Source organism: Canis lupus, chromosome 33 (genome assembly GCF_011100685.1).
Source record: "Canis lupus familiaris isolate Mischka breed German Shepherd chromosome 33, alternate assembly UU_Cfam_GSD_1.0, whole genome shotgun sequence".
NCBI lineage: Eukaryota > Metazoa > Chordata > Mammalia > Carnivora > Canidae > Canis > Canis lupus.
In genome coordinates this window covers 3,699,171-3,725,374 of record NC_049254.1, presented here as the reverse complement: position 1 = coordinate 3,725,374, position 26,204 = coordinate 3,699,171, and the positions used below count along the sequence as shown (strand labels likewise).

The 26,204-nt window shown below is 35.0% G+C and overlaps 1 long non-coding RNA gene across 1 annotated transcript in view; it reads left to right on the top strand.

Annotated features, from left to right (window-relative positions):
- Positions 1-459: 459 nt before the first annotated feature.
- Positions 460-26,204, top strand: part of LOC119877820 — a 72,634-nt gene continuing 46,889 nt past the window's right edge. The window contains exons 1-2 of the long non-coding RNA XR_005383032.1: positions 460-563; positions 14,039-14,129. This is a non-coding gene — a long non-coding RNA (uncharacterized LOC119877820). The remainder of the gene's footprint in view (positions 564-14,038; positions 14,130-26,204) is intronic.

Below are 26,204 nucleotides of genomic sequence, written 5' to 3'. Positions count from 1 at the left end.
TAATAAGTCATGAGGCAAGTGGTTCAGGCTCTCAGGGAAGCTCAACTATCCATGATCATTCACACTGGGGCTGGAGGAATTCTTCTTTGCATGAGGGAGCAAGAATTACCAGTATGTTGGCCATTCAATCCATAGGAAGAAAAGAGAGTGAGAGTCTAGGGCAAGCAATTTCCTTTCAAAACAAGAGATCAAGAAAGTTAAAGAACTCCCCCTCACTTTCGATGTATTAGACTTGAGACAAATGGCCATAAAAAGCTATGTACAAAAGAGACAAAGAATAGTCCTCAGCTGCGTGACCATATCCTCAGACAATTCATTATCATCACACATGAAGGGAATAACACATTTTGGGTGGACATTAGGAATGTGCTATATAAAATTAGAAAAATTTGAGTAATATAATATTGATTTTCTTTCTTACATAAACATTTGAAAAGCAATTATAATTCTTTCTGTCTACAGGTTCAGTTGGACATTTTATTCATTTCTAATCCTCTAGACTTCCTTCATGACATCAAGGATATTGTAATAATTTTCTAACCTACATGACTCCTTAGGGCTAGGTAAGTTTTCTACAGAATAACTTTGGAATGTGTTGACTATATTTAAGAAATATTAAACAATGTTCAGCTTATTTTAATACTTAAAATAATTAAATTATTGGTGCCAGTCCAATCTTCCAGAACTTGACACCACCAAATTTTACAGTTTTATCTTTTATTGTTGCTTATACATTCCTTCAATCCAGAACTCTATATATCTTTATGGCTTTGCTTCTACTGTTCTCTTTGTTTAGAGTGTTTACTTTTACTTTTATTGGAAAATTTCCTAACCTATAAAGCCTGAAACAAATGTTACTTTTTATTTGTCACCTTTTCTTTTGCCCTAAGAATTGATCTCTATGTTCTGTGACTATTGTATTTCTATTTTTCTTTTTATTTTACTTATTTGCCCTATCCTATGATAAAATAGGGGCTATAAGGTAGCACAGTAACTTCTGGATAAGATGGAGTAATTTGCTGCGACAAATACTCCTCTCATGAATAATAGAAAACCTAGAAAACTAAATAAAGACATCAGAAGTAATGAGGATGAGAGGAGTTAAGCTTCTGGAGGGTAGAATGGTATAGTGATGAGCAACAATCTGCAGACACATTTTTTTTCCTGAGGCTATTTGCGAATCCTGGTCATTGTCAAGAAGCTCAAAATATAATTTGCCTGGGCAGAGTAGGACTTTTGTAGGAGATCACAACATTGAGGGTTTTGTTCATCTTATGGGCTAAAGAGAAAAGTAAAAGGAATTTTAGAGGATTCCAATATGTAGTGTTATGTGCCCTCTTCAGATGTCTGCCAAATTTTGAAGTCTTATGACTGAAAGATATAAGTTTTTACTTAAAACTTCTAAAAGTAAAGTGGGGTTTTCTAAAGTTTGACTGTTGAGAAGACAGAGTTGAGTTCAGGGCTAGACAAAGAGGTAAGACCTCCTGGAAGAAGTAAAGTTTCCCACTAGTATCTTTTTAGGCATCAACACTAGGAAGAAGGCCAGCTGGAGACACATTGAGGCTTATCAAACTACAGTATCAAAATCAAATCAGCTAGATCGTGGAGCTGAATTTTCCCCAGTGTGTCTGTCTTGCAGAAAAAAGAGTAAACTGTCCTTGAAAGATAATAATATAGACTTTGGCCTCTAACAGATTGTATTTTGGTGTCACATCATCTTCAACAATATGTGCATACCCCTAGTTGTTAATAGGATTATTTGCTAATAATTAACAGAACTCCCAAAGAGTTTTCCAAAGTATTTCCCCTTGGCTAATGAGATATTCATTTTCTGGGAAGTTACCTTCCCTTACCATGGGGTCAAAACATAGCCAATGATTGTATTTTACAAAGGTACAAAAAGCAGGCCTGTTTCCTCAAGTGGGTCCAATGGTCCTATGTAATATATACTTCTGAGACTTACCTCCATGGATTAAAATAAGATTGGACATCACTGGAAGCTACATATTTACTCAGCTATCTTTTTACCTATCTTGCCTACTGCTTTCATTATGGGATTTTCTTCACAGGCAATCTATTTCAAACTTTATTTCCAGAGAAATCACCCTAAGAGAGACCCTAAAATTATTTTTACCGTGTTCTGGGTTTTATTAAAAATAAATAAGGAGGGGCACCTGGGTAGCTCAGTGGCTGAGCATATATGCCTTTGGCTCAGGTCATGGTCCTGGGGCCCAGGGATCTAGTCCCACATCAGGCTTCCTGCAGGTAGCTGCTTCTCCTTCCACCTATGTCTCTGCCTCTCTGTGTCTCTCAAGAACAAATAAATAAAATCTTTAAAAAATAAAAAATAAATAAAAATAACCAAGGAGCATCTGGGTGGCTCAGTTAGTTAAGCACTGGATTCATGATTTTGGCTCAGGTCATGATGTCATGAGTCCTGAGATCAAGTCTCACATTGGGCTCCATGCTCAGTGGGGAGTCTGCCTAAGTTTCTTTCTCTTCCTTTCCCTCTGCCCCTCCCCATCTGTAAACAAACAAACAAATAAATCTTTAAAAAATCACCAAAAATGTGTGATACAAGCCAAAAAGCAAAAGAAAAGCAGACAATAAATGTAATCTAGGTTTTGAAATTAGTAGATAAGGAGTTTGAAATAAATATAATTATGTGTAAAAAAATTAAAATAAAAATTGGAAGAAATGAATAAATGTATGGAGAACTTTACTAAAGAATTATAATCTATTAAAATAAAATCAAAAGCAACTTCAAGAACTGTAATTGGTAGGTTTAAAGAGCAGAAAACAGAATTACTCAGCTGGAAGAGAGGTCAGGGCAAAATATACAAAGTGAAACACTTTTTTATAGGTTGAATTGTGATTCCCCCATCCCCAAAATGTGTTGCAGCTCTAATACCAAGTATCTCAGAATATTATCTTATTGAGAAACAGGATTATTGCCTATGTAATCAGTTAAGACGAAGTCATACAGGAGGAAGGGGGGCCCTTCATCCAGTATGAATATTGTCTTTATAAGAAGAGGAGGGAAACCAGCCATGTGAAGGCACAGAGGTACAGAGAGGGTGTCATGTTAAGGTGGAAGCAGAGATTGGAGGGCGCATCTACAAGCCGATGATTTGCCAGTTGTCCCAGGTGTAGGAAATAGGAATAGAACAGATTGTCCCTCAAAATTCGCAAAAGTAACAATCTTTGCTGACATCTTGACTTTGGACTTCTGGTTTTCAGAACATTGAGAGAATGATTTTCTGTTTTCTTAAGCTATCTACTTAGTGGTAATTGTTATAGCCACCCTAGGAAGCTAATACCCATGGAGACGTTTGTTTTCCAAAAAGGGGAATAAATAAATATAAACGAAAGACATGGAAACCTGTAAAATCATACACACATAAAGAGAATTGTAGGGGTAGCAGAGTGAGGATTGGACATAAATCTTGCCGTGCAAGATTGCATTTCTGGAGGCTTTACAGCTCTTATGTACACAATGACCAGATCCCATAATAATCACTTTACATGCAAAAAAGCAAGAGAATATGACCAATAGTGAAAAGAAAAGGCAGTCAGCCATTGAAGATATTGACTATTATTAGATGGATGCTATTTTTTTTAACCACTCTTCTACTCTTCTTTCCAGCTTTATTTTTATTCTAGTGTTTGTGACTCACACTAATTAATTCCTTTGTCAACATTGTCAGGGAGAGACTTTATTAAAAACTTTATGTCCGGGGCACGTGGGTGGCTCAGTGGTTGTGCATCTGCCTTCAGCTCAGGGTGTGATTCTGGGGTCCTGGGATTGGGTCCCACATTGGGCTCCCCGCAGGGACCTGCTTCTCCCTCTGTCGGTGTCTTTCCCTCTCTCTCTGTGTCTCTCATGAATAAATAAATAAAATCTTAAAAAAAAAAAAAGAAAACCTTTTGTCCAACATTTGGGGAGTTGTGAAGTTACATTTGTATCTGTCCATGCATCCCCTGATCACTACTGAATGTCTGTGTAGACCATAAAGTTTAGTCACTCTTTATACTCCCAAAGATTCCTAATGCCCCCCTGGAGCACCCTCACTGTCCTGGCTCTTGAATCTATTTAATATTTGCTTTTCTGTCTCAACAGAAATTGGATGTTGTGTATAATATATTTTCATCACTGGTCAGATTTCTATAAATGGACAAAGAGCATTGAACCAATTCATTATTTTCAGTTGGAATTTAGATATCACATTTGGACTGGAAACTACCATTGTTATAATCGTCCTTGAGCACTTTAAGATTTGAGGTCTTTTGAATACTGTTCCTTGGACTTCTTGGCTCCCCTTGGATTTAATGTTTTATATTCTTTCATGTCTTATCTTGGCTCCTCTGTTGCCTGTAGAATTGTGTTGCTACAATCTCACTTGCTTTGAATCTGGTCAAGAATACCCGAGAGTATGAAAAAAATAATTGATTTTTTTGCCTATTAAATTGAAAGGGATTAGAACACTTATGAATGCTTGATACTAATTTCTTCCAAAAAGGGATAGAACTAGGCACAGATACTTATTATATCTAATAAAATTTAGCAGTTTCCTTATATTTTGTAAATAAAATACTGATAATTGGTGCCATAGTGTATCAATATTCTTTAAGCTATGGGTAAACGAACTAGAGTAAAATATGGAATATTTTCTGCTTTGGGGGTATATGCAATATATGTATATTACATAAAATTCAAATATTACTATGTCAAAAATAACAAAAATAAGTAATAAATTGAGAAATATATGCGGCAATTTCATACATTGAAAGCTCTGAATATATATACGTATGTAAATATATATTTATATAAATTTTTAAAATATCAATCCTATAAAAAATGTTTAAAAGAGTATAAACAAAAGGAAAAAGTTTCAACTGTTCTATTAAAATTAATTATAATTAAACATTTGATGTAAAAATATATTTTCTTTCCAGTTTGAAATTATTTTATTTATATATGTTTAACATTAAAATTTTAAAAGAACTCTCACTTTAAAGTGCCATTCCAGAAAAATAGAAAACTTTAAGATAATCTTGTTTTTACTGAGTGATTCGCATTTAAGAAATTATAAAATCCACGAGTTTATAGAAGCTTATATGTAAGTTTATAAAATAGTAGTAAAATCCTTTTAAGTCAAACCATAGCATTTGTTTCTTGTCAGGAACCCTATCCTATCAAAACAATTAGTTTCAATTAAGTATTCACCAAGTAACAAGGTTCTTTAACTTAATACTTTTCCACACTAAGCTAGATCTTCTATGAGTATAGTTTAGTTTTGCCTTAACATATAGTTTTTATCTTGAACATCATACATGAAGTTATAAAGCATGGACTCTTTTATGTCTGACATTCTATCAATATGCCCAATTTATTAATCCATTCTGTTCTACATGGATGTTTGGTCTTTTTCCAACTTGGATCTATTACAAATCATGTTGTGGAACACGTTAAATGTTTTTAATGAGTATGCACCTGCATTTCTATGAGGTATATATGAAGCTGCAGAAATGATGGAACCCTCTCTGTATCTACTTAATCTATTATCATTTATCTAACATCTATTTTTGTGTGTCATTTTAAAATATTTTTTCTTTTTTTAAAAAAGAATTTTTTTAAAAGATTTTCTTTATTTATTCATGAGAGACACAGAGAGAGGCAGAGGAAGAAGAAGAGGGAGCCCAATGTGGAACTCGATCCCAGGGCCCTGGGGTCACACCCTGAGCCAAAGGCACATGCTCAACCACTGAGCCACCCAGGCATCCTTAAATAATTTTTTTCTAACTAGGTCATATCATTCATTATGAACTAATTTTTATCTATATTATTAGGTAAATGTCAAGGTTGGTGTTTTTTTTATATGCATATCTGCTACCCAGTATTATTTATTGACTCCCCACTCTTTCCTCACTAAATTGCATTGAGATAGTCATTGTAAATGAATTGATTGAAAAGATAAGTGTTTCTGAATTATGTGTTCTTATCTGATCTATTTACCTATCAAGCACCAGTGCCATACTGTCTTAATTAGGGTATATTTAAAATTATATTTTATATCATAGAAAATTGTATATAAAGATAAATTTGGGGAGGGGGCTTGTTCCTTTTTCCTCAGACTTGCTTGACTATTATAGATTCTTTGTATTTCCATATATGTTGTTAAATCAACTTGTCAGTTTTCACAAAATATCTTTGGGGTTGGATTTAATCTTGGGGGGCGCCTGAGTGGCACAGTCGGTTAATCCATCAACTCCTGGTTTCCACTCAGGTTGTGGTCTCAGGGTCATGATCTCTGGATTGTGATATTGAACACCGTGTTGAACTCTGCTCTCATAGTGGAATCTGCTTGAGAGTCTCTCTCCCTCTTTCCCTCTCCCTTGTGCTCTTTCTCTCTTTCTCTAATATAAGTAAATAAATCTTAAAAAAAAAAAAAAAGATTTTTAATCCTGGCAATATTGAACTGAGTGTACCCTCACATCTACTAATGTCTTTTCTACTTTCTCTCAGTATTATATGTCATTTTTATCAGAGAGATGTTTTGTATCTTTTCATAGATTTATTCCTTATTTTTAGTCTTTTTGATGTTACTGAAATTTTTTTTCAAATTTAATTTTTCACTTGCTTGCTATTTTGTATGTGAAAATATAATTTATTTCTCCATGTTGCACTCTATTTGGCAAATGTTCTAATTTTAAATGTTTTCTAATAGTGTATTAATTCTATAAACCTGATCATGTCATCTAAAAATGAGGGTTTTTTTTCCTTTGTAGGACTGGTTAAGACATTTTTTGACTTATTACACTGCCAAAGATATCCAATACACTACTGAGGTAAAACATTGATAAAAAATATCCTTGCTCCCAATCTTGGAGGGAAAGATAATAATATTTCATTAATAAGTGTTACCTATTAGTTTTTTGAGGATTTTTTTTAGATTAAAGATATTCCTTCTTATTCCTGGTGTGTTGATAGCTATTCTTTTTGCATGAACATGCAATCATTTTTTCAAATGATTTTATAATATATTGAGATTATTATTTTTTTTATTTTATGTTGTTAATGTGATGAATTTCATTGCTTAGTTTTCAAATTTTTGAACCAACCCTACATTTCTGTAATAAATGTTAGTCTTGATGTATTATCTTCTTTAAAATTTTCTGTATTTAATTTGTTAATATTTTATTTATAATTTTTGTGTCTGAATTCATTAAACAGATCAGTGTAGAAATTTCTTTTTCTTCAAATGTATTGGCAAGGGTTTACTGTCAGACTCATGCTTCTCCACATACAATGAGTTGGGACTGGTCTCTCTTTTCATATTTTCTGGAAGAATTACTCAATTATCTCATGTCTTCTTTAAATGTCTGGAAGAATGCACTTGTAAATCTGTCTGGCCCAGTATATTTTTGTTTGTGAGGTGTTTTTTCTTTTTAATACTTCGCAAGGATTTCTTTTCCTTTTTGTTTTTTTTTTTAATTTATTCATGAGAGACACAGAGAGAAAGAGGCAGAGACACAGGCAGAGGGAGAACCAGGCTCCATGCAGGGAGCCTGATGTGGGACTTGATCCTGGGACTCCAGGGTCAGCCCTGAGCCAAAGGCAGATGCTCAACCACTGAGCCACCCAGGCTTCCTTCTTTGTTGGATTTTTAAACAAAGTGTAGTGTGTTTCATTCATACAAAGAAAATATTTATTATCTGTACTTTCTTATATTGCTATTTTTTAAAAGATTGTATTTATTTATTCATGAGAGACAGAGAGAGAGAGACAGAGAGAGAGAGGCAGAGACACAGGCAGAGGAGAAGCAGGCTCCATGCAGGGAGCCTGATGTGGGACTCGATCCCGGGTCTCCAGGATCATACCTTGGGCTGAAGGCAGGCACTAAACCACTGGGCCACCCAGGGATCCCTTGTATTAATATTTGCATGCTGTATTTTTGAAGTTATTTTCCATTTCATATATTTTAAAGCTTTTTTGACATAAATTTCTTTATAATAAACTCTAATTTCTTATATACTGTTGGGAAAATATGGGTTTAGTTTATTAATTTCTGCTTTTATTTTTATTGTTTTCCTCCTCTATCTTCATTATAATTTATCCTTCTACTTTTCTTTCTATAGTTTTTAAGTGGGAAGCTAGAATAATTGATTTTCAGCATTCTTCTTTTTAATATATATCTAGATTTAATATGTATTTAATTTCCTTTCAAGATGCTTTAGCCACATTCTATATTTTTCAGTAACTCTATTTTCTTTTTTTTTTTTTTTTTATATTTTATTTATTTATTCATGAGAGACACACAGAGAGAGGCAGAGACAGGCAGAGGGAGAAGCAGGCTCCATGCAGGGAGCCTGACGTGGGACTCGATCCCAGGTCTCCAGGATCACACCCTGGGCTGAAGGTGGCACTAAACTGCTGAGCCACCCGGGCTGCCCAGTAACTCTATTTTCATTATCACTTAGATGATAATATTGTATGTTACATTATAATCTCCTTTTTTGAGATTTTTAAGAGTGCTGAATACTTCTCAAGGCTTTGGGGATTTCCTAGTTATTTTTATATTATTGTGCTCTAACTTAATGTCATAGCTGTTAGACAACAGACACATGTAATTTCAATCTTTGAGACATTTTTAGAGTTATGCTATGGTTCAAAAGGTGTTCTATGTTGAAGTATGAATGCATGTTTGATTTATCAACTTTTGTTTTATTAAATTTGAAACTGTATATGTCTATAAAACTTTGAGTTTTAGATCTTTGTTTTGATTGTTTCACTATTTCTTAATGTCTTTTATTCTTTATAATACTCTTTTATTCTTTTAATCAATGTTGTCAAGGAATAGCTTTTCCTACTTTTATTTCCACCATTTCTGTGTCCTTTTAAATTAATTAATTGATTATAAAAGATTTTATTTATTTATTTATGAGAGACACAGAGAGAGGCAGAGACATGGGCAGAGGGAGAATCAACCATTAAGCCACTCAGGTGCCCCTTTGTGCCCTTAATTTAAAATGTGCATCCTGTGTACATTATGCAGATTGAACTGTAATTTCAATCTACTCTGAAAAATCACAGATAGCGGTAAAAGTAACGTGTTAGGGGATATTTTTATCTAAAATAATGTAAGATAGGATGCCTAGGTGGCTCAGTCAGTTAAGTGTCTGCCTTCAGCTGAGGGCATGATCCTCGGGACCTGAGAACAAGCCCTGCTTCAGTCTTTCTGCTCAGCGGGAGTCTGCTTCTATCTCTTTCTCTGTCTCTCCCCTGTGCTTGTGCTCTCTCTTTCTCAAATAGATAAATGAAATTTAAAAATAAATAAATAAAAATAGTGTACGAAAACTCGGATTTCCATTTCATGTCATTGGTTTATCTTTATTTTAATAGTTCAGGACTCAACAAAAAACTTATTTATAGCATTTGGATTTATGTGAAGTTAAAAGACATGATAAGAATTATTTCTATGTAGGGGACCTGGGTAGGACAGTCAGTCACCCCATGCTTGGTTTTAGCTCAGGTTGTGATCTCAGAATCATGAGATCAAGCCCCACAGTCAGCCCTCTGTCTGGCTCCACACTCAGTGCTGAGTCTGCTTAAGTTTCTCTCCGTCTCCCTCCACCCATCATCACCACTCTTTCTCTCTCTTTCACTTACATAAGTAAGTAAATCTTTTTAAAAAGGGTGATTCTATGTTTTAATAGTATATTTTCTTTCATATGCAAAATTATCATTTTTTATATTTACATATGCATTATATAGCTTCTGCTCTGTAAAGCCTTTTACTTCTTCTAAGGAAAACCCAAGCTATGACTATCAACACCTCCATTTTACTTCCTATTTAAAGAAATATATTATGTTATGACTAAACTTATTTATATAAAGCTATATAATAGGTTATTGTCATCTACAATTTTCTATTATGAATGCTTGTTAAATAAAGAGGAAATTTTTTTAAATTATATGAAAAGTGTCTATATAGCTATTAACTAAATATCTGCCATATATTCTGTTACAAAAACACTGTTGTACATGCTGGCTAAGATTTTGTGTATTTCCAAGTAACTTATGTAAAAGGTTCAGTAGCAGATTTATTTGGTCACAGAAAAAAATAATTCTTATGTTTACCTATTTAATTTATGATTGTATTAGATTAGTACATTATTTATAAATATTTAATTCAAGAAGGTAGCATGTTCTGACATCCTTCACATTGTGCCTTCATTTAATTTAGTAAAGTAGTTCATCAAATAGAAATTTGTGCTCCGTTTATACAAAATAATATGTATTTCATGAAGTTAAGATATATTTAAACATGATCTATGAGACAAGTTTAATTTGTCATATAAATATCTTCCAATAAATATCATTTCCCTTTAGTAAAATATTCAGGTCTAACTAAGTGAATTAATAGCCATTTAAAGGATTTAACTTAAACTCTTTTATTTATTAATGTGATAATAAAATGCTTATTTGTTGGTTTTATTTAATTAAAATATGCTTTTATTTAATTTGTTAAGGCTTTGTTCACATTTGTTGAATTAATTCCAGAAGACAAATATAGAATGTAATATTTAACAAATTGTGGTATTTCTGAAAATTGGAACATTCTTTTTCTGTCTTTTTCTGTCTCCAGATTGTGAGTTAGGGATAAATGGGGCTAAGCAGAGATAGGTATGATACGGGAGAGCTAAGTTCTGGTCTCACAAGAGTCAAAGAATGAATCTCGTGGACATAGAGTGAGTAAAGCAATAGAAGTTAAGTAAAGATACAGAGAAAGCTTTCAGAGGTGAAAAGGGTCCCCACAGGGTTGCCACTGAGGGCTCATAGGGTTGGTATTTTACTGAAAGCTGGCTCTCTACCCAGCCTTGTCTAGCCCCCTTTCTCCTTAACTCAGGTAGGGGGCCACAGAATCAAGATCACAAAAATCCCCAAAATGCTGAGGTGTAAGGAAACCAGAAATAAGGAAACAATCCAGATCACCCTGCCCCAGGTGTAGGCAGGGAGAGTTTCTTTTTTATGACAGTCATCTGTGACCAACAAAGAATAACCAGACCCCAAAGAAGAAATAACCCATTAAAGATGTTATCACTAATCCTTACTCAATTTATGATATCGATAGAGACATTAAAAGGATTTAGGTTCCCTGGTTGGCTTTCAATAAAAGACCAACCATCAACCCCCTAGTGGCAAACCTCTTGGGACTCTTCTCACTCCTGAGGATTTTCTCTGTATCTTTACTTAATAAACTTCTATCCCTTTACTCACTTCCTTTGTCCATGAGATTCATTCTTCGACTGTGTGAGACCAGAGCCAAGCTCTCCCGTACCAATTGTACATGCTTATTTCCATTTAAGTAACTGAATGTCAAAGTGAAAATCTTCCTAAGTTCTCAAATAGTAAAATCCTGCAGGTAGGTTTGAGTCTTATTCTAATTAAATTTAAAACTCATTCTCTCAGTTGAGAATTCTCGTGACAAACAGGTAGATAATAGCTTCGTGCATTAACATTACTAAAACTATAACACTTTATACACAGACATATATAAAGACATATATATTTTGTTTTCTACCCAAATGGCTTTAAAAAGGGCTATAAAGAAATATATTTAAATTGGATAACAAGTATTTTTATTAAAGAAAAAATTCAAGAAAAGAATACCCTAGGAACATGTATCAGTGGTATCATTTTTTTGAAAGCTGTTTTTCCCTAATACATCTTCACCTCATATGTTGCAATCTTATCTGCTGAAACCACCTCTCCTTATTAGGATCAAGCCTGAAATATCTCAAAGTATTGTTTATGTTTGAAGGGACTTTGGTTTTTGAAAAGGAAAACCTTCAGACCTGGAGAATGTATTCAAGAAGCTCAGGCATAGCACACCATCTGAGTATGTTTGGGAGGAGAGGAATAGTTTTCTGAGAAAGGGTAATGTCTTTGAGATAAAGATGGACTGACCCAGCACAGAGTTTGAGGTGGGGGTGGAGGAAGTAAGACCCTGAATAGGAATTATCTCAAGGTTCTGTTTGCTAGTGAAGTGATCAAGCTTGAAGTCCAGAGCTAGAGCTTTTTTATGCCCTTTTGTTATGTCCTCTACTGCATTAGCCATCTGATCTTGCTGAAAGTAAGATCTTATGAACTTAAAATTTCCTCATCTTTGAAAAGGAGTTTTAAATGCCTGATCTTCCTCTTTTAGAGTTGTTGTGGACATAAAAGGGAAATATGCATGAATTACTAGTCCTACAGAAAGTTCAGACGTTTTTGCTGTTGTCTATCATGACCACGAAGTTTTCTTTCTGGTCCTGTTAAATACTTGCATCTTTTAATTGTTGTTTCCATGATAATCACTGAAGTTTGAAAATAGAGTTAATTGTATATATGAAGTAAAACTAAAGCAATGGTATTAATCTTGTTTCCGAAAATAATATAATAATATATGAGAACGGTGTGTATGTGTGTATGTGTGTGTGTGTGTGTGTGTGTGAAAAGGGTGGATGAGAGAAATAATGTGAAGTAGCTTTACTTCAATAAATCAATTACTTATTGTCAAAAATATATTAGGGAGCCTTCATGATATTAGGAATGTTTTGGTGAGGGTATGGGTTGAATAGTAGCTTCCAAAATTATGTTTAAATCCTAATCCCTGGGACCTGAGAAAGTGACTTTATTCTGAAAAATAAGGGATATTTGCAGATATAGTAAATCAAGGATCTCAAGATAAGATTATGCTACATTTAGCATAAACCCTAAAGCCAAAGATAGATGTCATTATAAGAAAAGGTGGAGAGAAACGAGATACAGAGAAGGCCTTGTGAAGAAGGAGGCGGAGATCAGAGCTCTGTTGCCACAAGCCAAGGAATGCCTGAAATGCTAGAAGCTGGAAGAGACAAGGAAGATTCTTCCCCTGAGCCCTATGGAGTGTGGCCCTGCCTGATTTTAGACTTCAAGAACTTTAAAGTAAAAAATTTCTGTTGTTCTTAGCCACTCTGTGGGAATTTGTTAACAGTAGTTCTACAAAACTAATATGGTGTGCTAAATAATAGCACACATAAATCACTGACAAACTGAATTAATGGTGGGTTGAGTCACCTAGAGTTATACTACTCTTGGATCAAATGACTTTTTGAAGTTTTTGGATCAAACGATTTCTAGAGTTTCTTTACCCTCAAGTGGGCATTCAAAACATATGTGTAACAGATTGTTAAATGAAGGCTTGAAAACTAATGCCAAAAAAAGCTTTGAACAATTAAAGCATTATTGAAGAGATAAGAGCAAGAATTCATCAAATATATATTTTAACTTAAAAAGCCTGGGCTATTCTTATACCACTCAAATAATCATCACAGCTGTTGTATTTTAAATGTATTCATTCACATGGACTACATTCATTGACCTTGGCTAAATTGTAAACAAAATTGAGACTGAAATGGGAAACAGTGAATTCCTCTCCAGCTGTGAGAGATTAATACAAGAGTGGCTTATACAGGAGAAAAAGATCATCACATCCTGAAATAAAAAAAGGACAGTCATCCAGATTGAGCCAGGAGAGAAGGGATTCTTTAGACAAATTATAATTTCATTGCAGTGGGGAATCTCAAATGAGTATCACTGAATATTTCATATAACTTATTCATTCTTATAAGTAAATTAAGAATAAACTATAAAATACCTATTAATAGTGAAGAATACACCTGACATATTACTAGTCTTTTTGGAATTCCTAATTATAGTTTTTTTTTTAATGTTGTTTTAGTTCACTCTTTAGAATATATGAACACTTACTGAAAATTTCCCTTAAGGATTTAGTACCTAAATGCTAATTTTAAGCAACTCTACTTAGAATAATGTTTCTTAATGTATGCAAGGGGGAAAACAGGCAAAACCCAAAACAAAGAAAAACAACTGTCTAAACAGGCATATATGTTTAAAATGGAAATTTCTGAGTCCCAATACAGGTCAGGTGAATCATGAATTTTTTAAAGCCGTTGCTACTTGAGGAAGGTTTATGGTCTCACTGTGTTGCAGGTTACAATGATTACATTCCAAGTACTTCTAGAAACACAAGGGCGCTCAGGGAGGAATCAGAAGGAACTGACACCAAACCTGCCATTTAAGAGTAAGTAGGAGTGCGTAAGGTGAACAACTCTCTGTCTGGTTCACATGAAGAACAAAAAGTCTTAATCACTGAGTTGGCAATACGATAATGAGGATTTTTATTTGGTTGGGTCTGAATTTGCTCTTGTAGAAAAATAAACTTGGACTCAGATTGTGACAACTGATTTGCCAATTTAAGGAATCTGGAATTTATCCCCAAGAAAGTGAAGTCTTAAATATGTAGCATTACTGAGTTGGTTTTCCTGTAATGTTATATGTACATAATGTATGTGCCACGAAGGCAAACCTGTTAGACTTGTCTGTTTTCAGGTGTAGGTTGTACAGAGTTTACCTTTGGAATTTTGATTAGGTTGAAATAAACGGAATGAAAGATCTGAGAACCATGTAAATGAGGCTCCTTAAAAGAATTCATGTATTTAGAATATAGATGTTCTTAATGACGAAGTTTTGGAATATAGTTGAGGCCTGGAGCTGACAACCAAGAAAGAATTCTTGAAATGTCTTGGTGCAAAATGGTGGTTTTATTAAAACACAGGGACAGGACCCATGGGCAGGAAGAGCAGCTTCCCCGGGGACTGAGGGGTGGCTGATTATATACTTTGTAGAGTTGCGGGAGGTAGGGAAAAGGGAGATTTCAAAAGGATTTTTGCCTGTTAAAGAGGACCTGCAAGATACTGGAGGCCTTGCCATTGTCAAGTTAAAGATTGTTTTTCTCACTAGCAAGGGATTAACATTAAGAAAATTGGAAGCTCCCTGAAGAATGGCACATGGATCCCACCCTGAGTGGGGGTCTTTTGCGGGATATCCTCTGTGCCTTGTCCTTAGCTAGCCGGGCTCCCTCTTCATTATCAAGTCTCTCCTACAGTGAAATAAATGGAATTAAAATGTGTGATGAGATTGAACAATAAACATCAAATAAATCCCAAACACTTCACATTGGACTTCTTGATTCTGAGGTGTTCTGTGCACTCAGTGGTGATTTCCAATCCAAAAGGGGAATCTTTTCCATGTCTGTCCCTTAAAGAAAGCAGGTGACAGGAGCTCAGTTGTGGCCTCTGAACCTCTTCCTGTGGGGCAGCCTGTGGCTGTGATGTACATCCCTAGTTTAATACTATGGCTATATTATGTCTTTTCCTGCAATAAGTGTCAGATTTTTGAGCATTGCCACTTTGGATCCTCTATGCCTTCTTTAACTGTTAACTCTGTCTGACATAGTTAAAGCAAGTGTGATTTAAAAAAAATGTTTTTCACTCAAAATTTGATTATTTCTATATGTATGAGTCTTAGTTTAGACTTCAGAATGTGAAGCCTAATTTACAAAGTTACATTTATCAAAAGAAAAAAATTACAATATTTAAATTAAAATACTTAATTTATAATATTTACAATATTGCATTTAGCAAAAGTAAAAATGCATGTGTTTTCTTTGGAAATTTGATAGTAATTTGACCATGGAGTTCAAGTTGCATAATATGATGAAAACTTGAAGGATAAGAATTTAGTCTTATGAATGGCACATTTATTTATTTATACAAATATGTCTTTCCAGAGCTTTCTTAAGAACATTGCCTGCTAACAATAACAGGAAAAAAGACTTGCTATCATGTTTATATCAAGTCAGCAATCAAACTTTCATTAATGGTGGAGAGAGTAATTACATAATGCAAAGCAAAAATGCTCTTCAGAAAAATCTTTAGGATCATTTTAAAACAGATTAACACACTCATGTTGCTAATTGAGATATTGTTGTGATGGGTATATTTGATTTAAATGTATATTTGATTTAAATGTCCGTCCATCTCCATCTAAAAAAAAGTACATCTCAGTCTAGATAGTTTGAGGGACATTTAATGAAAGGTATAAAATCAATGTCAGAAATAATGACAAAGATATCAAGCTGGCTTTGAGTTCAGTTAATCTCTTCACATGATGGTTATAAGTAAAGGAATTATTTGATTTGAATTTGAGCTTTATAAACCTATTGGGGATGCATATCACATTTCTTATCTTTTATATTCTGAGTTGCATATTGAGGAAAATAAGGTACATAAAATATATAGAGAAAAACGTATCTTATACTGCAGTAATTAGCGGTGGAGCACCTTCACAGAATTCTCCAGGTATTAACAGAAGCTGATCAATGAGAACTAAATCCTTTCAAGGACAAAATTTTACTATTGTTTATGGTACTATTGATACTTCAAAAGCTTAGAGAACTTATTTTTCACTCAAGTTAAGACTTACAATTCAGAAATTAAGAGTATCATATTCTGGGGTTCTAGAGAGCTCTCCTTCGGCCAATGGACAGGGAAAGAAAATGTGCAGAAACCACTTTTTCATAGATGTCGCATATAAATTCTGCTTACATACCAATTGCAAGAACTTGTAACATGGACTCCAATAAGCTGCAAAGGAAGTTGAAATGTAAATCTCTAGTCAGGCCAGGCATTCTCTTCTCATTAAATTCTTAAATGGGACCCTGTATCTTTGATGGAGAGTTGGTCATCTCTCGGTGTCCGTCTTAGCCACAATGGGACAGTATAAGGCCACCTAGGAATGCTGGCTATCATTATTCTATAGCGTTTTGCAAAACATATTCCAAGGATGCTGTCTTATGAAATCATGAATAAAAGATAATTTCAAAAATATTTATAGAATCATCTATGTAATACCATTTGCCTAAAGTTTTACAATTTATATTGACATATATACATTCTGAAAAGCCTGATAGTGAAAATACTTTTTGACTTTAGTCCAGTCAGAGTTTTCTTTTCTTTCTTTTTTTTTTTTTTTAAGATTTTATTTATTTTTATTCATGAGAGACACAGAGAAAGAGGCAGAGACACAGGCAGAGGAAGAAGTAGGCTCCCCGCAAGAAGCCCGATGTGGGACTTGATCCCGGATCCCATCAGATTTTTCTAAACATACTTTATAAGTTCTAAAAATTCCTACAAAGAAAAACCCATTCAATGTTAAATTTGTAGTTCCTAAACATGTTTCCATGTTTGGTGATGTATAATCTATATACAACAAAATTGCAAATAGTTCATTGGTTTGTTTTGATAAATTTAGACATAGGTAATGTACCTATGAAACCATAACCACAATCAAGATAGTGTCCATATCTCCTCTCCCTGCAAAAGTTTCTTCAGCCTCTTTGTAACACCCGCCTCCCTGAACAACCACTGATTGAATTTCTGGCAATATAGAGGGGTCTGCATTTTCAAGGGCTCAGTGCATACATGGAATCATATAATAAGTAAACTTTTTGATCTGTCTAGTTTTATGCATCATATTTTGAGGTACATCCATGTTGTGACATATTACTAGGAATCTTTCCTTTTTTCTTTCTTTCTTTCTTTCTTTTTTTTTTTTTTTTTGATGACGTGTATGTTTTCCAAAAAATAAAAAAAGTATTTTTGTGGGGTTGTTTGCTTTTTTGTTAATACAGTTGGATAGTTCTTTATATATTCTGGATATAAATCCTTTATCAGATGTATGATTTGCAAATATCTACTCCCAGTCTGTGGTTTGCCCTTCCATACTCTTAGCAGTGTCGTTCCCTTTGTTTAGTGATGTGTTTCTATGATAGCAAGCACTGAGACTCAGCGTAAGTGTTCTAATTGTCATGTATCACGCGGCTGAGAATTCCTAAAACACATACAAGGAAATTAAGCTAATAAATATGATTAGATTTCACTGCTTTCGACTCATTATTCATAATAGGCTGCATGTTGTAATGTATAACACAGTTAAGCCAACAACTGGCTGTTGGGTAATGTGTTCTTTTTTAAGAATAAATCATTACATACAGACCACTTCTAAAGATGGTGTAGAGGGATTATTACTCTTTTAAAGGCTCTTTATTTCATCAAATACTCATTTAAACATGTTTCTATGCACTTTATTATATATAAGGGTATGAAAAATTATTCAAATTAAGTTGAAGTAATAACCATTGAAAATCTGAACTGGTAACGTCCTTGGGCTTGGAGGGAAAAAAGGAAAATGATTCATTGCATGCTTGTATCTGCCAGTGCTGTTACAATAAATTTTAAAAGCTATCTTTCAATGCTTAATTATAAAACTTGCAAAGAAAAAAACATGTGAAAAAACAGTTTACAAGAGTGCTTCAATTTTGATTTTCTACTTCAAGATATTTCCTGGCTTCTCTTTCTAAATTCATGCTTAGTCACAGGAAAATCCTTATAAAAGAACAATTTTTTCCTTTTAAAGTTAGTGTCTTTATTTCTAAGAACCAAAGTACTATTGTAAAAATACTTTTTTCTCCCCAAATCTTCTATTTATCTCTTTTGTAACATGTTATTTTAAACCCTTATTTCTCCTGGAAAAGAATATTTAAGTAATGTTCATGGACATAGCTTAAAGTGAGTTAATATTTCCTATATGAAGTGTGAATATTTGCCCTTTGGTAATTATGTTTTATTTTCACACCCAACTCTCCTGCCCAAAAGTTTCTTTAGGTTGTCTGTGAAGGAAAAGACAGCAAATCTGAATTCAAATATCTATCTCACATTCAAGGAATCTCAGATAAAAATTTTAGTCTTCTGTTTTCTAAACATTTACCAGGCTGGGCTAATTTTGAGCTTAAGGTTTGTTGAATAAGACTTGTAAATGGGTCAGTGGCCTGAAGAAATAGGTAAATGTTTTGTATTTAAAATCATCAGATCTTGGGATGCCTGGGTGGCTTACTGGTTGAGCATCTGCCTTCATCTCAGGTCATGATCCGAGAGTCCTGGGATCGAGTCCTGCATTGGGCTCCCTGAAGGGAGCGTGCTTCTCCCCTGCCTATGTCTCTTCCTCTCTGTCTCTCACGAATAAATAAATAAAATCTTAAAAAATAAAATAAAATAAAATCATCAGATCAGAGAGAGTCTTCTATCGCTAAGCATATTTGTGAGATAATGCAACAAAGATTGTCTAATTAGCCAAATCAGCCCCAAATGTCTTTCAAAGCTATAGAAATCTAGGAACCTATCTGCTCCTTCAGAAATAACTTTGAAAAAAATAATGAAAGAAATGAAAATACTTGAAATGTGTTATGCCATCTCAAGGAAAGTTCAAGCATTTTGTACCTACTTATGTCCTATTTTTTCAAATGAAAAGTTTTATCTATCAATATTTTTGATAATACAATGCAAAATATGTCATCAATAAACTGAAGTAAGTACCCATTTTTGTCATTGAAATATATGTTGGATGATATACACATATACACCATTTTAATGAATTATATTGAATGATTTATAAATTACATGTCTACATATGTGTGTGTAGGTATATGTGTTCACTGAACACATGAGATAAGGAAAGAAAGACAGTGTTTTGTTTTATGCTACATATTTAATATTTGTTCTTAAATATTGGGGAATGATTACGCTAACAAAATGGGACGTGAAGAAGCCAAATTCTATTTCTATTTCTGTTACTCCTTGTATGACCTTGGACAACTTAATTTCTCTAGATATTTTTTTCGTTTTGTAATGCTCACTCCTTTTTAAGATTTCTGAATTATATCTGATACTTTGAAACATGTTTACACATAAATACATTTCGGTCTTTGGGTAATTTCATGATGAAATCAACAATAAAGTAAGACCTTTATTCTCAAGAAAACATTTATACAACAGAAAGTCACATGATTTCTCCACCTTTAAAGAAGAAACTTAGTACCAAATCCAAGAGCAGAGTTATAAGGACCAAAAATAAAGGATATGGATTCTGCTCTTCTGTAAATAAATCAGAGGTATTTTGAATTTATGTTTGGAAATAATGATAGAAGCAAGAATGTCTACAACCAAAATAAATCCTTGAATATTATGAAAGACAGCCAATTTTAATTTTAAATTATTGATTTAGACGCATAAAATCCTGGCCCCTTTTAAACAGTTTTCATATGTTTACTTCACTTGGCATTCTCATCCACACTTGAGCTGTGACCATTTAACCAGCGTGGAGTTAGAGAAGTGTGAGCCTCTTGACCTTGTAAATGACTAATTACCATTAAATTGGTTTCAATCAACTTGAGTGTAATTGAAGTAGCATGGTTCTCTGTTTAGGTGAACAGCTTATTGAATGCTTATTTTGCTACATCAAGCTGAAAATGTTAAATGATAAAGCAAAGTACTTCCTGAATCAATATGAGACATGTCTCAATTATCAATGGTAAGACTCTTCAAATCGCATTGTTGACGTTTTGTGTGTGCGGGATAGCTAACTATGGATGGGCAAATAGCCAACGATAGATGGAGCTTCAGCTTGTCGCTGGATAGTTGCAGGTAAGGATGGCTCTGATATTTTTTTAGGACTAGTTTTATTTTTTTAAATGGATTTAAGTAATTCTAGATATATAGTGGTTGGGTATATTTCATAATAAAATTATTAATTGGTATTTCTACAATTTTAGTACAAATTCAGTATTAGAGAGCTCACCTATTAAAGAGTGCAATATGTGGAATGTATTAGAAATTTTATTTAAATGTGTATCAGTCTAACTGGGTATTAGATTAAATGTCTTTCATTTATCATCTCTCATTTGTTCAAAGAAATTTTAACCCACTATAGAATTTTGTATATTACCTAATATTAATTGCAGTATAAAATATAATGATTTTTAAAATGTAAAGAAATGATTCCCAGGGGAAATATTTATATATATTTATTAGCTTTATTGAGATATGATGAGGGAAACAAAGGCAAAAGAAAAAATATTAAATTTCCTCGCCACTTACAGCCCACTGACAAGTCTTTGAAACAGACAGAGTGACCGTCCTCTAGGGACTCAACTGCCTTGATGTTGACACTTTGCTGAGGGCAAAATCATGCCTAGCCAACCCCCGCACCACACCCTCACCCCCGGCCCCCTGCAGGATCCTGTAAGCTTATTAAAATTCCCTTAGAAGTTCCTTTAATCTCTAAACCCCCAAGATGCATGCTGGCAATCAACCCCCAAGCACATGGCCCATCAATATATACATCTGAAGGGTCTCATGACTCAGGTTTTATTAGGTGGAATAAATGGCCCTTTCCCAACAACAGCTAGCCTCCTCAAGGTTCTGGAAACCTTGCTTCCAAAATTCCTTAGAGACTTCTGCTATTCCCTAACCCCCTCCCAACTTGAATGTATATAATGGACCACTCCTCGTGACCCTGGAGCAGCTCTTTCTGCCCATGGTTCCTGTCCTTGTGCTTTTTGCACCAAAGACATCTCAAGAATTATTTCTGGGCCATTGGCTTCAAACCCTAACCTTCTTTCCTACATCAAGATATGACTCAGGGATCCCTGGGTGGCTCAGCAGTTTTGCACCTGCCTTCAGCCCAGGGCATGATCCGAGGGTCCTGGGATAGAGTCCCACATTGGGTTCCCTGCAGGGAGCCTGCTTCTCCCTCTGCCTGTGTGTCTCTGACTCTCTCTCTCTCTCTGTGTCTCTCATGAATAGATAAATAAAATCTAAAAAAAAAATTTAAAGATATGACTCATGTATTATACAATTCATCCATTTAAAGTACACAATTTAATGTTCTTTTCGCTTTTTTAAAAAAGATTTTTAATTTATGTATTCATGAGAGACACACAGAGAGAGAGAGGCAGAGACACAGGCAGAGGGAGAAGCAGGCTCCATTCAGGAAGCCCGATGTGGGATTCGATTGTGGGACTCTGGGATCACGCACTGGGCCAAAAGCAGACGTTCAACCACTGAGCCACCCAAGTGTCCCAGTTCTTTTCTCTTTTAAAACAATTCCTAGGCTTCTGAAACTACCATTGAAACTGAATTTTACAACATCCTCTCCCTCTTCAAGGAGGGTATGTACCCATTAGCATTCACACCTTATTCCCCATCTAATCCCCCCATGATCCCCAACCCTAGCCCTATGCAACCTGTAATGTACTGTTTTTCTATATTAATGATGTATAATTGACATACAATATTCTATTATTTCCAGGTGTAGAGCATAATGATTTGACATTTGTATAAATTGTGAAGTGGTCACCATAATAAGTCTAGTCACCATGTGTCATCCTACAAAGTTAATGTTATATTACTGCCTTTACTCACCATGTTGGGCACTATATCCCCATGACTTATCTATTTTTTTATAAATTTCTTTTTTATTGGTGTTCAATTTGCCAACATATAGAATAACACCCAGTGCTCATCCCGTCAAGTGCCCACCTCAGTGTCCATCACCCAGTCACCCCCACCACCCCCCACGTCCCCTTCCACCACCCCTAGTTCATTTCCCAGAGTTAGGAGTCTTTCATGTTCTGTCTCCCTTTCTGATATTTCCCACTCATTTTTTCTCCTTTCCCCTTTATTCCCTTTCACTATTTTTTATGTTCCCCAAATGAATGAGACCATATAATGTTTGTCCTTCTCCGATTGACTTATTTCACTCAGCATAATACTCTCCAGTTCCATCCATGTCGAAGAAAATGGTGGGTATTTGTCGTTTCTAATGGCTGAGGAATATTCCATTGTATACATAGACCACAGCTACTTTTTTTTTTTTTTAAAGATTTTATTTATTTATTCATGACAGACAGAGAGAGAGAGAGAGGCAGAGACACAGGCAGAGGGAGAAGCAGGCTCCATGCAGCGAGCCCGATGTGGGACTCGATCCTGGGTCTCCAGGATCACACCCCAGGCTGAAGGCAGCACTAAACCACTGGGCCACTGGGGATGCCCGACCACAGCTTCTTTATCCATCATCTTTCGATGGACACTGAGGCTCCTTCCACAGTTTGGCTATTGTGGCCATTGCTGCTAGAAACATCGGGGTGCAAGTGTCCTGGCGTTTCACTGCATCTGAATCTTTGGGGTAAATCCCCAACAGTGCAATTGCTGGGTCGTAGGGCAGGTCTATTTTTAACTCTTTGAGGAACCTCCACACAGTTTTCCAGAGTGGCTACACCAGTTCACATTCCCACCAACAGTGTAAGAGGGTTCCCTTTTCTCTGCATCCTCTCCAACATTTGTGGTTTCCTGTCTTGTTAATGTTCCCCATTCTCACTGGTGTGAGGCGGGATCTCATTGTGGTTTTGATTTGTATTTCCCTGATGGCAAGTGATGCGGAGCATTTTCTCATATGCACGTTGGCCATGTCTATGTCTTCCTCTGTGAGATTTCTGTTCATGTCTTTTGCCCATTTCATGATTGGATTGTTTGTTTCTTTGCTGTTGAGTTTAATAAGTTCTTTATAGATCTTGGAAACTAGCCCTTTATCTGATACATCATTTGCAAATATCTTCTCCCATTCTGTAGGTTGTCTTTGAGTTTTGTTGACTGTATCCTTTGCTGTGCAGAAGCTTCTTATCTTGATGAAGTCCCAATAGTTCATTTTTGCTTTTGTTTCTTTTGCCTTCATGGATGTATCTTGCAAGAAGTTACTGTGGCTGAGTTCAAAAAGGGTGTTGCCTGTGTTCTTCTCTAGGATTTTGGTGGAATCTTGTCTCACATTTAGATCTTTCACCCATTTTGAGTTTATCTTTGTGTATGGTGCAAGAGAGTGGTCTAGTTTCATTCTTCTGCATGTGGATGTCCAATTTTCCCAGCACCATTTATTGAAGAGACTGTCTTTCTTCCAATGGATAGTCTTTCCTCCTTTATCGAATATTAGTTGACCATAAAGTTCAGGGTCCACTTCTGGGTTCTCTATTCTGTTCCACTGATCTATGTGTCTGTTTTTGTGCCAGGACCACACTGTCTTGATGACCACAGCTTTGTAGTACAACCTGAAATCTGGCATTGTGATGCCCCCAGATATGGTTTTCTTTTTTAAAATTCCCCTGGCTATTCGGGGTGTTTTCTGATTCCACACAAATCTTAAAATAATTTGTTCCAACTCTCTAAAGAAGGTCCATGGTATTTTGATAGGGATTGCATTAAACGTGTAAATTGCCCTGGGTAACATTGACATTTTCACAATATTAATTCTGCCAATCCATGAGCATGGAATATTTTTCCATCTCTTTGTGTCTTCCTCAATTTCTTTCAGAAGTGTTCTATAGTTTTTAGGGTATAGATCCTTTACCTCTTTGGTGAGGTTTATTCCTAGGTATCTTATGCTTTTGGGTGCAATTGTAAATGGGATTGACTCCTTAATTTCTCTTTCTTCAGTCTCATTGTTAGTGTATAGAAATGCCACTGATTTCTGGGCATTGATTTTGTATCCTGCCACGCTACCGAATTGCTGTATGAGTTCTAGCAATCTTGGGGTGGAGGCTTTTGGGTTTTCTATGTAGAGTATCATGTCATCAGTGAAGAGGGAGAGTTTGACTTCTTCTTTGCCAATTTGAATGCCTTTAATGTCTTTTTGTTGTCTGATTGCTGAGGCTAGGACTTCCAGTACTATGTTGAATAGCAGTGGTGAGAGTGGACATCCTTGTCTTGTTCTTGATCTTAGGGGAAAGGCTCCAAGTGCTTCCCACTGAGAATGATATTTGCTGTGGGCTTTTCGTAGATGCCTTTTAAGAAGTTGAGGAATGTTCCCTCTATCCCTACACTCCCTACAGGAATGGATGCTGTATTTTGTCAAATGCTTTCTCTGCATCTCTTGAGAGGATCATATGGTTCTTGTTTGTTCTCTTGCTGATATGATGAATCACATTGATTGTTTTACGAGTGTTGAACCAGCTTTGCATCCCGGGGATAAATCCCACTTGGTCATGGTGAATAATCTTCTTAATGTATTGTTGTATCCTATTGGTTAGTATCTTGTTGAGAATTTTTATCCATGTTCATTAGGGATATTGGTCTGTAATTCTCCTTTTTGGTGGGGTCTTTGTCTGGTTTTGGAATTAAGGTGATGCTGGCCTCATAGAACGAATTTGGAAGTACTCCATCTCTTTCTATCTTTCCAAACAGCTTTAGGAGAATAGGTATGGTTTCTTCTTTAAACGTTTGATAGAATTCCCCAGGGAAGCCATCCGGCCCTGGACTTTTGTGTCTTGGGAGGTTTTTGATGACTGCTTCAATTTCCTCCCTGGTTATTGGCCTGTTCAGGTTTTCTATTTCTTCCTGTTCCAGTTTTGGTAGTTTGTGGTTTTCCAGAAATGCGTTCACTTCTTCTAGATTGCCTAATTTATTGGTGTATAGCTGCTCATAATATTTTTTTAAAATCGTTTGTATTTCCTTGGTGTGACTTATCTATTTTGTAGCTGGAAGTTTGTACATCTTAATTCCTTTTGCCTAGTTCACCACTCCATCCCTTCCCCGCCACCTTGTTTACAATCTGAAATCTGTATTTATGAATCTGGGTTTTTGTTTTGTTTTTTAGATTCCACATATAAGTGAAATCATGTAGTAATTGTCTTTCTCTGTCTGACTTATTACTTAGTGTAATACCCTCATGGTTCATCCATATTGTCACAAATGGCAAAAGTTTATTTTCTTTTATGGCTGAGTAGTATTTCAGTATTTGTGTGTCTATGAGTGTGTGTGTGTGTTTGTCATTTCCTTTATCTGTTCATCAATATAATTTTTTGTCTCTATAGATTTGCCTATTCTGGATATATCATATCAATGGAATTGTCATATGGTAGGTGGTCTTTTGTAACTGGTGTGTTTCCTTTAGCATGTTGGCTTCAAGATTTCTCTACACTATAACATGCACGAGGACTTCATTCTGTTTTATTAGTGAATAATATTCTAATGTATGGGATACACCACTTTGTAAACTCACTTCATTAGTTGATTAACTCCTAGATTGTGTCAACTCGTTGGCTATCATAAATGATGTGGCTATGAACTTTTGTGTATGTGTTTTTGCATGGATGTATGTTTTCATTTATCTTGTCTGTATACCTAAATGTAGAATTTCTGGTAACTCTATGTTTAACAAATTGGGGAACTTGTCAGACTATTTGCAAAGGCTGTTGCACTATTTTACATTTTCACCAGCTCTATACGAGGTTTCCAGTTCCTACATATTCTTGTCAAATTTTAACATTTTTTATAATAAAATTAGACTCACAATGCAAATGTCTTACTTAACTCATACATTTTTCAGCACTACTGGATTTACTATAACATCATCTAAGTTTCCTGATGTATAT